Raw genomic sequence first — 13,230 nt, forward strand, 5'->3', positions numbered from 1 at the left:
CCATTTTTCTCGTAAGACTCTGGGGAACGCGGGGTGGGTGGAAATTTGTGGATCCACGCAGATTTCAGAACTTTCCACCACAGAAGAGTGGGGAAAATGGTTTTTTTTGACAATTTTTTAGGTTTGCAAGGGATTCTGGGTAACAGAACCTGGTGGGAGACAGTCAAGTCACCACATCCTGGATTCCCCTGGGTGTCTCGTTTTCAGAAATGTATAGGTTTGCTAGGTTTCCCTAGGTGCCGGCAGAGCTAGGGTTCACAAACTACAGCTAGGCACTTTGCCAAAAAAGGGTAATTTTTCACTGCAAAATTGAGTTGTGACCACGTTGCGTTTTGCGCAGTTTCCTGTCGCGGGCACTAGGCCGACCCGCTCAAGTGAGGTACCATTTTTCTCGCAAGACTTTGGGGAACGCGTGGTGGGTGGAAATTTGTGGATCCACGTAGATTCCAGAACTTTCCACCACAGAAATGTGGGAAAAATGTGGGTTGACAATTTTTTAGGTTTGCAAGGGATTCTGGGTAACAGAACCAGGGGGTAGGCAGTCAAGTCACCCCATCCTGGATTTCCCTGGGTGTGTAGTTTTAAAAAATGTATAGGTTTGCTACGTTTCCCTAGGTGCCGGCAGAGCTAGTGTTCAAAAACTACAGCTAGACACTTTGCAAAAAAAGGGTAAATTTTCATTGTGAAAATGTGGTGTGTTCACGTTGGGTTTTGAGCCATTTCCTGTTGTGGGCACTATGCCTACCCATACAAGTGAGGTACCATTTTTATCAGGAGACTTAGGGTAATTAAGATTTGTAAAGCAACTGTTATTACCTATTGATTTTTGATGCATTTCTGCCTTCCAAATGAAAGACATTGTGAAATGACCGATAATTCTCATGCTAGTATGAGTATTCCCGATTTCGAAAATGTGCAAATATGTACTGTTTCTAAACTCTATAATTTGTTCCCATTTCAGAAATATATAGGTGTCTTTCATACCGATTTTTCCATGTATACATTTTCCCACAATAATTGCTATATACCTGGAACATAATAAAAAAACATTGCAAATTGCTGCTCAGTTTTTGACTCTGGGTTCGTCGGGTTCATGTGAACCTACAAGTCCTATATATCCCCACAACCAGGAAGGTCCAGCGGATGTAAAGGTATATTGCTTTCAAAGAGCTGTCATAATTAGAAGAAGTTACACGTAAAAACGTGGACACTAAAGGCTATTTTTTTCAACTAATTTTCAATTTTTCCTATATTTAACTGTTAGTTTCTATAAAGAAACCTTGATGGATCTACACAAATGACCCCTTGCTGAATTCAGAATGTTATCTACTTTTCTGAAATGTATAGCTTTCCAGGATCCATTATTGCTTTCACATCCATTTCTACCATTAACTGGAAGGAGATTGAAAGCACAAAAAATAGCAAAAAAAGGCTTTGTCCCAGAAAAATGCCATACTGTGTAAAAAACGTTGGTTTTCTGACAAAAGTCTGTCATTCCCTAAAAGCTGGGAAAACGGTAATTTCAGCTCCACAACCCCTTTTTTGATACAATTTGCAGAGAAAAACCCCAGACGCTTTCATTTGCAACCCGTTTTTCCCCCCCCAAAAAAAAAATGTTGCTGTATTGTGGCTAATTTCTGGGACCCCTCCAGGGGAATCCATAAACCCTGCGTACCTTTAGAATCACCATAATGTTGGGAAAAAAGGACGCAAATTTGGCGTGGATACCTCATGTGGTCAAAAAATTACAGGGGCCTAAGCGCGCACTACCCCAAATAGCCCAAAAACGGCTTTGCCCATGGGGGGGAAAAGGCCTAGCAGGGAAGGGGTTAACAATGAAGCGTGGCTTGAAAGAAAAGATCTAAGAAAGTTTTTCCCACGAAAACAAGAGAAATTAACAGGTGAATGTTCTGTTTTTTATATAACCTAAACATCAGCACCTGAGAATAAAACATTCAAAAAACACAAAAAGATACACTGAAAAACTGTAAATAAATATATAAAATTTTAAAATCAAACAGAAAACTCCATGGGAAACTATTGTATAGAGATCTTCCTAGGAAGGTGGTATTTCAGGGATCACTAGAGAAACTGGAATTAAATACATGTATCCCCTGTATGATAAGTTATTCTCCAAAATTATTTGGGTAGTATTACAACAAAAGATCTAAGCTCATGTGATTTTCGCCCTTACACTAATGGAAATTCATAATGGTCTAGCTTTTGTGCACAGGGGTGTGATCTTAAGACTTCTTGCTTTTTGGGGTTTAAGCCACTGCGCTAAATCCCTACACACTGCCTTCATTGACTTTTCAAACGTTTCCGAGCAAATTGAACAAATCTTCTATGGAGAAAATAATGTTTATTAGGTCTCCCACTGGTCTTACCTATATTCTGCCTAAATACTTGGGTCTACCCTCTGGCCGCAGCTCTGAGTACTACTTGCTTATACAGGCGTAATATCGAGCCGTTTTTGGTGTCAATGCTTATCCATAGCTTCGCTAAATAAAAACAGTCCTGTCCAACTTCCACACTTTTCAAAATGCACTAAATGGCTACAAGACCAGTGCATGCTATTATGGGCATGATCCATTTCTCTGTAGAACAAATTTAGTTTCTTGTCCTCAGGGGAACCTTTTCAGAGGTGTTGGACCATAAATGGATAACATTATACATGCCTCGGTGTTCTCTTGACAAAACTCTGTAGTGGAAGACACAACGTAGTTCTGAACAGAGTCTACTGAGAAGGCTTGTTGTCATTTTATCCATAAATATGATAGGCATTCTATTCAACCATCAAATTGTGTTTAATACTCCTACGTTTGAATATGGTGGCCTGACATGATCCTGTTCCGGACTTTAAACTTATCCACAGAGCAGCTAGAAAGCCTCGTCTTAAGAAAGCTTTTTGGATTACAAAATAACACTTGGCTTGGGTCACATGGCTAGAACCAGACCTGAGGTTATGCTAGTCTGCCACCCTACTATATATATCCATCCATCCATCCATCCTACTGGCAGTCGCCGGTAGTTATAGTTAGGACCTATTTTCCATAGGAAATCCGCAACATTGTATTTGGAATAATGTTGGCGACGATTGACGAATCTTCGCAAAATTTTCCAAACTTTTGGTCCGCTCCTATCCTGAAAATTTCGTGGTTATTCGTCAAGCGGGGGCCGAAAAAAAAGGGGGGTCCCAAAACGCGTTTTCCCCATACATTTTCCCCATAGGACCTGTTGAGGCAGCTACAGCCCGAACTGCTGAACGGAATTACACCAAATTTGGCAAAGAGGTAGTCCTCAGTTCAGACTCGTGCCTTTTGCTTAAATGGTGTAAATCCATACAGTAGTTTGAGAAAATTAGAGTTAAAAGGATATATATATCTGGGCGGATCCTAACCACACATCTCATTGTGAGATCTGATTGGCTGTCAGTACTTCATCCAAGAAGTGTTGACAGCCATCTTGGGACCAATATACATGATAGCACCTCATTATAAAGCATTGCAGTTAATAGAAGGTTTTAAGACTTTAGTTACATTATACATCATTTGTTGATGGTACCATACTCATTTTAGGAATTGTGGTGTGTTCTAAGGTGATTTTACCATGTGAAAAAGCCTTCTGCTGTGATATCATGAATCATGTTTGAGAGAAAAGTATTTTCTCATTCTTTTCCCACAGAGGTTTGGAAGGTGTTCTATAAGCTAAACTGAGAGCATATTTTCTGTAAATTCACATTATCTTTCTCAGTCATGTGAGAATGAAGTCTGACATTCTCAGTAAAACATGTACATCCAACAAGGGCAGAGACTGTCAGTTGATTCCTTTGTGTTCTACTGCAGCTTCCCAGAGTGTTCTAAAGAACAACTAGAGCGCTAACAGTCCTACTTATGACAAACGTATTGCACACCTGAAGCCATCTTGATTGGAATAAAGTGGTAATTCTTAAAACATTTAATTTGAAAAGGAACAAAATGAGGGGGTTCATTTTGCCATAGAAAGTATGATTAGTGCTGCAGAAAGAAAAATTAGGGCACATTTTGAGTGACTTCTCAAATCCTCTTCTATTTCATGAAAAAATTCTGACATGCAGACTGAAACATGCACTTTCAATACCAGCAGCAGACTTCCCTGGTGAGCAGTAGCTTTACTACAGTGATCTAATGAGCAACTAGAGTGCTAACATTCTGAATTTATGGCAAATGTGTGACACATCTGAATGCCCTTTTGATGGAATCAAAGTAAAAAACTGAAAGTATTTCCTACGGGAGACTGTAGTAAATTAGGAAATTAGGAAACTTCATAACAAATAAGTCTCCCAAAATGGCCACCAGAGACAAAAGAGCCCAAATGTAGCACAAATATCACCCAGATGTAACCCAAGTATAGCCCAATGACAGAATGTCCCAGAGTGTTCTTAAGAACAACTAGAGCGCTTACTGTCTTACTTATGACAAAAGTATGGCACACCTGAAGCCATCTTGATTGGAGTAAACTGGTAACACTTCAAACATTTTATTTAAAAAGGAACACAATGAGGGGGTTCATTTTGCCATAGAAATTATGATTAGTGCTGAAGAAAGAAAAATTAGGGCACATATTGAGTGACTTCTCAAATCCTCTTCTATTTCATTAAAAAATTCTGATATGCAGACTGAAACATGTACTTTTAATACCAGCAGCAGACTTCAGTGGGGAGCAGTAGCTTTACTACAGTGATCTAATGAGCAACTAGAGTACTAACATTCTAAATTTACGGCAAATGTGTGACATATCTGAATACCTTCTTGATGGAATCAAAGTAAAAAACTGAAAGCATTTCCTACTGAGACTGCAGTAAATGAGGAAATTAGGAAACTTAGTAACAAATAAATCTCCCAAGATGGCCACCAGAGACAAAAGAGCCCAAATGCAGCACAAATATCACTCAGATGTAGCCCACATGTAGCCCAATGACAGAAGTGTGCAAAACACTTATTTTTTGTGTATTTGCCGTTTTATATAGTGCAGACTTGTTAGGTATTGGAGTGCTTTACATGACCATTGGTTACATCACACAAGATTTATTTTGGTTGTAGACATGGGGAGATTAAGTGATTTGACCAGAATCACAGAATGTTGAGCTGAAGCAGAAACTCCAACCTGGTTCCCCAGTTGCAAAGTCTGCAGCTCTGTAAGTAACACCACATCCTCTCCCCTAGGTGCAACATTTAATTAAGTGGTCAACTGGGTAAAAAAACAAAGATTACAAATAATTTAAAAGTTCTTCGTCGCCATTTGAAAACTCAGAAAATATGTCCTCATTTTAGTTTTTTAGAGCACTAACCATAATTTTGATGCAAATAAGACCCTCTCATATATGTAATTTCTAAAGGAAATGCTCTAGGTATTACAGTTTTGATTACATCAAGATGACGTCAGGCGTTCCACACTTTTGTAATACATATAGAATGTTAGTAATCTAGTTGTTCATTGGGATACTGTTGAGAGGCAGAAGCCAGGGGCACGGACTCTGAAAATTGTTGCCTGTGCACTCTCCTACCTGCCTTCAATTTGACCACACTGGCTAGGCAGGAAGGGCAGTGGCAGCACAACAGACTATGCAGGGCAGTTGAAAGAGGGGCAACAAACCAACAATACAGGACTGGCAAGAGAGGCTGTGGCAATATAATAGACCATTGTGGGCAGAAGGAAGAGGCAGTGGTAGTACAACCATACATGCCAACAGACCCATTTCAGTCAGGAAACGTCCAATGTTTTAAAGCTCAAATGGGCTTTATTTGATCTCTCTCCTGTCTACAACCTCCTCTTTTTCAATGTAACTCAAAGCAGAAAATCAATACTCCAGTTTTTATTCAAAATCTCCCCCTTACCAAGTTCAAAATGTTCACAAGTATGGTACATTGGATCATGGTAGGCAGGAGGAATTGGGGTAGGGACATGGACTTGGATAACAGAGAACAGGAGGGACATGGAGAGGTGCACCAAACTGACCCTACAGGGAAGGCATCAGGGTTTGCAGCAGCACAATACACCACACAGGGCATGCGGGACGGGAGTGCAGCACAACAATCCATAGAAAGCAGTAGGGAGGGGACAGGACCATGCACATGGACAACAGAGAACAGAGGGGAAAGAGGCAATGGTAGCTAGCTGACCATAATGGACAGACAGGAGAGAAAGCTGCAGCATAACAGACCATAAAGGGCAGGAGGGAGGGATCAGGGGCATTACAATGGAACAGACAGGAGGGAGGGAATAGGGGTCTGCACATGGAAACAGAGGGCTGGGGGCAGGGCAGGAGCAGCAAGATGACCATGGAGGTCATACAAAGTGACAAAGGCACTTACATGAGTTAATTGATCTGCTAAGTCATGAGCTGGAAAAAACAATTATAGAAAGCTCACAATGTACAATCTAACATTTGAATATGAACCACAACATCCAAAATTATAAATCACCAAATCTTTACTTCATTTGGACAATTCAATTACAACTTTTAATACAGTGTTAGACTCGAGGTTGCTCCAGAGGGAACGTGCAATAGGTGCAAGTGCTAAGAAGTGAGTATAAGAGGAAAAGAGTAATAGAGCATAGTTGTGAAAGATATTCTTTGAATTCACAGAAGTGAACGGTTTATAATTCACCGTCACTAACAAAACCTGGTCACGTACACAATTTACAGCAATTCATGTTACATGCTTATTTAGAGACAATTCAATTGTCTGGCACGAGAAAAATTGGCGTGTCCCAGGTAGGAGGGAGGGGGGCGTCGACGTTTCGACCCGACTAAGGGGCCTGGAGGGAGATTTGAACCTCGCCCATGCGGGTCTTCATCAGGACCAGAAGGGCAACCTGAGTGACTCCTAGACGCAAGAGGGTGCCTAGGGGATTAAAAACAAAAAGGGGGTGATCAGGATGTTGGGCAGATTTAATATGAATTATTTAAAAAGGGGGGGTGGGCCTAAGAGGCCGCTTACCTGAATTAACAGGGGCCCGTTATGGTTAGGGGCATGTGAGGTAACAGTTCAAGACGTCCCTCGTGATTTAGGGGTCGGTTGTCTGCAGAAATTTATATATATAGTGTCACTTAGCAATACGTCACATTTCGATTCTCAGATAGTCAGGTAAGGAGGAACCATAATTACCTGGTTTCTTCTCTCAGCGGGGTAAGAACCTCTTTAGTTGATCAGGTTCAGAATGGAACTGTCAGTGAACAAGAGGGACCATTAGCTTTTGAAAACCTGACATGCAAGGACTAGAAGCGTTAGCAGGGTTCAAGTAAAAGAAATTTACCGAACGCCGAGTTAATCGGTGTGTAGAAATCTCTCAACGCGCAGGTAACTGACTCCGCGCTGGACCTCGAGGATGTCGGTTACCGGAGCAACCGGCAACGTGATATTTAGATGCACGGGGGAAAGGGTAAAAAGACTAAGTTGCGGGCAATGGCTGGGGGCTCAGTGGATAGTACCACAGCTGTGCATCCAGGTACCCTGAGAAACAGTGTGTTGACTCAATGTATAATTAAATTCAGCGTGTCAAGTGTAACACGTATAATTTCAATTAAAATATTCTTTATACAATGGACAGAACACGTATGTCACACAAACAACTTTTGATGAAAAAATACATAAATAACAAAAACGACTTCTGAAAAAAATTATATATATACATCCAGTTACATAGTATCATATCCAGGAGAAAATGTAAGTGTGTATACATACAGTCATACTTGTAACTCCAATAATCATATGTGGGTATGTAGAAGTGGGAAGGACTGGGCTCATTCAGTGAGAGGGAAGATGAATTATCTACTGTTGATAATGGCCACTTGTTTGGTAATCTCCTCAAATGAGTTCAAACCTTTAGCAATTGTGTCCAGAGAATGTATCCACCTACATTCACGTTTGTTGAGGATAGCAGCGAAATCTCCGCCTCTGGGATTGGGCTTGACTTTTTCAATAATCCACCACCTCAGGCTGTCTGCATTGTGTTCAGCGTTCAAGAAATGTTCTACCAAAGGGGCCCCAGGTGTCTTGCAACGGATACGGCTGCAATGTTGCAGGATCCGGCATTTCACCCTCTGGATTGTCTGTCCGACATACATCAACTCACAAGGGCACACAATCGCATAGATCACTCCTGATGTGTTACAGTTGCTGTGCTCATTGAGGACATATGTGTGATTATCATGAGTAAATTCTTGAATGTTGCTGGTCAGAAGACAGGCTTTACATGAGCCACATTTGTAGTGTCCCCTTACTAACGGAAGACCCCATAAGGTGGTTTGAGTGGGGGTCTTGGAGAAGGGTAGAAGGGATTTCACCAGATGGTCCCTGATTTTTTCAATGAATCGGCGGGCCTCCTCGCTAGACTTATCGAACGTGGCTACCCTGTGCGCCTTTTGAAAAAGGCACGGAAACGTGCCTGGCATAACCACAGAGAATTGCTTCTGACCCCCAAGACTAATGTGAAATCTAAAGAAGAAAGGCTGGTATGCGTAACCACGTTTAACACAAAAAGCACCATCATTAAAAAGGTCATTAATCAGCACTGGCACCTTGTGTCTGATGAACTAGGCAGTATACCAACCCCACTTCATGCCTTTAAGAAAGGTAAGAACATAAGGGACCATCTGGTGAAATCCCTTCTACCCTTCTCCAAGACCCCCACTCAAACCACCTTATGGGGTCTTCCGTTAGTAAGGGGACACTACAAATGTGGCTCATGTAAAGCCTGTCTTCTGACCAGCAACATTCAAGAATTTACTCATGATAATCACACATATGTCCTCAATGAGCACAGCAACTGTAACACATCAGGAGTGATCTATGCGATTGTGTGCCCTTGTGAGTTGATGCATGTCGGACAGACAATCCAGAGGGTGAAATGCCGGATCCTGCAACATTGCAGCCGTATCCGTTGCAAGACACCTGGGGCCCCTTTGGTAGAACATTTCTTGAACGCTGAACACAATGCAGACAGCCTGAGGTGGTGGATTATTGAAAAAGTCAAGCCCAATCCCAGAGGCGGAGATTTCGCTGCTATCCTCAACAAACGTGAATGTAGGTGGATACATTCTCTGGACACAATTGCTAAAGGTTTGAACTCATTTGAGGAGATTACCAAACAAGTGGCCATTATCAACAGTAGATAATTCATCTTCCCTCTCACTGAATGAGCCCAGTCCTTCCCACTTCTACATACCCACATATGATTATTGGAGTTACAAGTATGACTGTATGTATACACACTTACATTTTCTCCTGGATATGATACTATGTAACTGGATGTATATATATATAATTTTTTTCAGAAGTCGTTTTTGTTATTTATGTATTTTTTCATCAAAAGTTGTTTGTGTGACATACGTGTTCTGTCCATTGTATAAAGAATATTTTAATTGAAATTATACGTGTTACACTTGACACGCTGAATTTAATTATACATTGAGTCAACACACTGTTTCTCAGGGTACCTGGATGCACAGCTGTGGTACTATCCACGGAGCCCCCAGCCATTGCCCGCAACTTAGTCTTTTTACCCTTTCCCCCGTGCATCTAAATATCACGTTGCCGGTTGCTCCGGTAACCGACGTCCTCGCGGTCCAGCGCGGAGTCAGTTACCTGCGCTTTGAGAGATTTCTACACACCGATTAACTCGGCGTTCGGTAAATTTCTTTTACTTGAACCCTGCTAACGCTTCTAGTCCTTGCATGTCAGGTTTTCAAAAGCTAATGGTCCCTCTTGTTCACTGACAGTTCCATTCTGAACCTGATCAACTAAAGAGGTTCTTACCCCGCTGAGAGAAGAAACCAGGTAATTATGGTTCCTCCTTACCTGACTATCTGAGAATCGAAATGTGACGTATTGCTAAGTGACACTATATATATAAATTTCTGCAGACAACCGACCCCTAAATCACGAGGGACGTCTGGAACTGTTACCTCACATGCCCCTAACCATAACGGGCCCCTGTTAATTCAGGTAAAAGGCCTCTTAGGCCCACCCCCCCTTTTTAAATAATTCATCTTAAATCTGCCCAACATCCTGATCACCCCCTTTTTGTTTTTAATCCCCTAGGCACCCTCTTGCGTCTAGGAGTCACTCAGGTTGCCCTTCTGGTCCTGATGAAGACCCGCATGGGCGAGGTTCAAATCTCCCTCCAGGCCCCTTAGTCGGGTCGAAACGTCGACGCCCCCCTCCCTCCTACCTGGGACACGCCAATTTTTCTCGTGCCAGACAATTGAATTGTCTCTAAATAATCATGTAACATGAATTGCTGTAAATTGTGTACGTGACCAGGTTTTGTTAGTGACGGTGAATTATAAACCGTTCACTTCTGTGAATTCAAAGAATATCTTTCACAACTATGCTCTATTACTCTTTTCCTCTTATACTCACTTCTTAGCACTTGCACCTATTGCACGTTCCCTCTGGAGCAACCTCGAGTCTAACACTGTATTAAAAATTGTAATTGAATTGTCCAAATGAAGTAAAGCTTTGGTGATTTATAATTTTGGATGTTGTGGTTCATATTCAAATGTTAGATTGTACATTGTGAGCTTTCTATAATTGTTTTTTTCCAGCTCATGACTTAGCAGATCAATTAACTCATGTAAGTGCCTTTGTCACTTTGTATGAATCATTAATTTAGGACCACTGTCTTTTGTATCAAGATTTCACCCAGGTCCTTAATTTACTGGGTCACCCCATTTTTGTAATGACCATGGAGGTCAGGCAGGATGGGCACTGGAAACAAGATACGCCATGGAGAGCAACAGTAAGACTATGATGGCATAACACAGACCATGGAGGGAAGGTGGGAGGGGGTCAGGGGCAGCTAGCTGACCACACAGGGAAGGAGGGAGGGGCCATGGCAGCACAGAAGACCATGCATGGCAAGCAGGAGGGTTAGTGGCAGCAAAATGGCTATGATGGGCAAGAAGGAGGGTGCATGGGCATGCCGAAAGGACCATGGAGGATAGAAGGGAGGTTCAGGACCTGGGCACAGACAAGAGAGTTCAGGGGAAGGGGCCTCACAACAGACCGCGCGGGGCAGGCAGGAGGAGCAGTTGCAGCACAACAGACCAGGGAGGGCAGAAGGGTGTGGCAGTAAAATGGACCATGGAGGACAGAAGGAAGGGGATAGGGGCATGGCATGTGGACAGGCATGGGGGAGGTGGCAGGGACAGGTTACAGTCATCTGACAATGCTAGGCAGGTGGGAGGGGAGTGGCAGCTCAACAGAACACTCAGAGTAGATAGGAGTGGCAGGTCCATGGAACATGGTGGGCAAAAAGGATGGAGCAGGGGCATGCACAAAGACATCGGAGGGCAGGGGGAAGGAGAATAGGGGCAGCAAGCTAAGCACAGAGGCTAAGGAGGTCAATGATGGGCCATAGAATTGGGCAATGGAGGGCAGGAGGAGTGGACTGGTACATCATGCTAAATGGAGACCAGTGGCAGCACATCAGACCATGCATGGCAGGATGGAGGAGGCTAGTCCATGGATTCAGACAACAGAGGATAGGGAGGAGGTGGATGGGGCTGCAAGCTAACTGTTCAGAGATGGTGGGTATTAAGAACTTTATTGTTTTTAAAATGTGTGTCTGTGCGAGCTACTTAAAATATGAACAAGTATGCAGCATAATCTCACTTTTATTCAGCAAGAAGAGGACGTTTGTGACTGTGACTCCGGGCTCATTTGGCAGAGACACCCCCTGACCCACCACCCCCCATCGCAAAATGCAATGCCCTTGAAAATGGTAGGCGGACACGGTGTTATATAGAACAAAGTCCTGAGAGCACGATTGAAAATGAAAACTAGATATAGTATATGGTATAAACTATGCACCAAAAACGTGTGATATAAGATGAACCGGGGCGTGAAATATAATATGCAATACATTGAGCGCAATGACAGATTCATTGGAGAGCGCGAGATAGCACAGGCACTCGCGCGTGCTATGCGATATGCGCCTTGGAGTGTAATATGCACTGGGCAGTGTTGTGTAACCTAACTACTCTCTAAAGTTGTAATATAAAATATGTGGTGGGGAGTGTAACGTTGCATATGCATTGTGACAAAGATATGGATCCCAGATTGTGATATGTACGGCATAGTGCTGTGCGTTATAACATACACATCGAGGAAGGCACGTTAGATGGGGCAATATAACCCGTGCGAAGGCAAGTGTGGCATGACATATTCACAGGGTGGTGTTACAGTGCACATGGGCTAGAGAGTGTCATAGCATACGCACTAGCTGGTGGAATACAACACAGAGGTGAGTGGCACTCGGCGGGCACTGGTGTGTGTAACACAGCATTGGGCTCAGCCAGGAGCACTCTGTGACTCTCAAGGGAGGTTCGTCTCCTTTCCAGAGAGTAAAATAAAAAGTATTACACATCCGGCGGTGGATGTGTGTTTTATTAACCGTGAGGGGGGGTTTCTTGCATAGTTTGGTCGAATTTTTGTCGAATCCCCTTTGAATGGCTTGGTGTACGTGTGTATTAAATGTGCCCGTCAATAGCTACCCATGTTTGTATAAATAATCGACAAGGGTGTCTACTTGGAGAGTACCCACCGGCGGGGGCGCCGGGATTAGGCATGGTAGGGTGTCAGACACGTCAGCGCTTCACTAGCGGTGTAAATACATTCCACGTGGATTCATTGTATGCATAGTCGCCTTTTAATGAATATCACGCAAATCGGCATGGTGATAGGTACATACGGTTTGTCCAGCATGTCCTAGGTGTTTCTATAAATATATATTTTTTTTAAATAATAAAAAACAAAGGCCGGCCCCGGAGGATGGGGTCCCCGGGGCCATAAGTGGCCTGAGGAGGGGGGCAACACAGCCCCCCTCCTAAAAAATAAAAAAAATAAAAAAAGTTTATGACCCAGGGGTTGGGGTCCCCGAGGCCGATTAAGGCCTTGGGAGGGGGGCCACGCGGCCCCCTTCCAAATTTATTTTTTTCAACAAAAACAATTAGGGTGCAGGCCCTGCGGGATGGGGTCCCCAGGGCCAATAAATTAGAAAAAGAAGGGGGGCCACACAGCCCTCCTTCTTAAAAAAATAAAATAAATAAAAGACTGGCATCGCGCCGGAGGCCACGCCCCCTCCTTGCAGCACTCTGCCAACGCGCGCCCTGGCCAGTTGTAAGTTGGGGAATTAATTCCCCTTTAATACTGAGGGTCACTGAGGGCCAACTAGCCCAACAGG

The 13,230-nt window shown here is 43.1% G+C and overlaps 1 protein-coding gene across 4 annotated transcripts in view; it reads right to left on the bottom strand.

Moving 5' to 3' along the window:
- PPP2R5E (protein phosphatase 2 regulatory subunit B'epsilon) overlaps positions 1–13,230 on the bottom strand; it is a 521,840-nt gene that overhangs the window by 440,943 nt on the left and 67,667 nt on the right. The window lies entirely within an intron of this gene.

Source organism: Triturus cristatus, chromosome 9 (assembly GCF_964204655.1).
Source record: "Triturus cristatus chromosome 9, aTriCri1.1, whole genome shotgun sequence".
In the NCBI taxonomy this organism is placed as follows: domain Eukaryota; kingdom Metazoa; phylum Chordata; class Amphibia; order Caudata; family Salamandridae; genus Triturus; species Triturus cristatus.